Source organism: Marmota marmota, unplaced genomic scaffold (assembly GCF_001458135.2).
Source record: "Marmota marmota marmota unplaced genomic scaffold, marMar, whole genome shotgun sequence".
NCBI lineage: Eukaryota > Metazoa > Chordata > Mammalia > Rodentia > Sciuridae > Marmota > Marmota marmota.
Genome location: NW_026000057.1, coordinates 40963331 through 40964829, shown reverse-complemented (window position 1 = coordinate 40964829; position 1499 = coordinate 40963331). Strand labels below are relative to the sequence as shown.

The following is a 1499-nucleotide window of genomic DNA, read 5'->3' as shown; positions in this document are numbered from 1 at the left end:
CTAGCTGGGAATGTTGGCCTGAGTACCATTGCTTATATGCAGGTACATGAATACACATGTGGAATTGAAGTGATTATCATAGGGAAACTGCATCTGCTCAGAGAATAATAAATTGCTGTCATTAAGATTATCATTACACCTTGTTTTTAAATGAAAACCAATAAAAATCTATATAATGGAATTACATAGTTTAATAGTGAAGGGAAGGCAGAGGGACAGGAATAGGAAAGACAGTGGAATGAATTGCACGTAGCTTTACAACATACATATAAGAATATACTACAGCGAATCTTCATATCACGGACAAGCACACAACTAGGATCTTATTTAGAATAAGACAGACTCCAGGGGCTGGGGATGTAGCTCAGTTGGTAGAGTGCCTGCCTCACAAGCACAAGGCCCTGGGTTCAATCCCTAGCACCACCACACACACACAAAAAAGATATACTCCATGTTTGCATAACTGTATCAAAATATGTTCTACTGTCATGTATAACTAAAATGAACAAATAAATATTTACCTCTCAAGTACTAATAAAAAGAGCCTTAGCTGGTTGTGAATCCAATGCCCTGGATTTGTAAAGATAATTGAATTTGTTTAGAGTTGCCTGAATGACAGTGATCTTTTGGATTCCTACAGCATGGATCAAAATAATATGAAATTATATCTATCCTTAAAATGTGATAAGCAAAATTAACCAATATTTATCTTCAAATAAATAATGGTATTAAGTAATGGTATTATCTCTCTTCTCCTTACTCCCCAACTAAGTTGTAAAAGGAGCCAATAATTAAGAGAAAATTTTAAAGAGAGATGTTTCTGAAATGTGAAGTGCCATTGTGGATATATTAGTTCTTTACTTCAAAAGGTCCCAGTGTATTCATCTGAAATATCAGCTAAGAATGTTAATTTTGCAGAAAAAGTATCACTAGGAACATAAGGGGGCAATTAATTAATAACAAGTACAGATAATCCTAAATTTTTTCTTTGAGTAGTAATTTACTTCTTTTTCTTGATGTCTAAAATGCTACAGCTTTTTATCCTCCTAAGTAATTCCAAACTTGAGTAAAATTGTGGAAGATAAAATTTTATTTAGGACTCGTGAAATTCTTGATGCCAGTTAGTTCTTTAGGTAACTATTGATTGATGCTCATAATACTATAAGTTTCCCTCATTTCTGCATCCTTAGATGCCTCTTACATTTTATTTCTATCTTGTGGGCTTTTCTTTGCTCTTTCTTAGAAGAGGGAGGGCAGATTTCTCACCTAGGTTGTGAGTTGGAGAGAAATGCCACACCACTTTGGATCTACCTCTATGATCCTACACATTACAAATAAAAGAGGGGAAATAGCTAGTTGTATCAAAAAGAAATGCTGTTTGTAGCCATTTGTCAGATATTTCCTGTAAAGTGCATAAGGTGACTTGGTCAGTCTTGGGGTCACTATGAGCTAATTTCAATCTTTACATATGTGAACTTCTAACTATGTCATCATGAGGA

At 34.4% G+C, this 1499-nt stretch overlaps 1 non-coding gene across 1 annotated transcript; it reads left to right on the top strand.

The window, feature by feature from the left end:
• The first annotated feature begins 353 nt into the window (after positions 1 to 353).
• Trnav-cac lies at positions 354 to 426 on the top strand. The gene has a single exon. It is a non-coding gene; the product is annotated as a tRNA-Val (tRNA).
• The last annotated feature ends 1073 nt before the right edge of the window (positions 427 to 1499 follow it).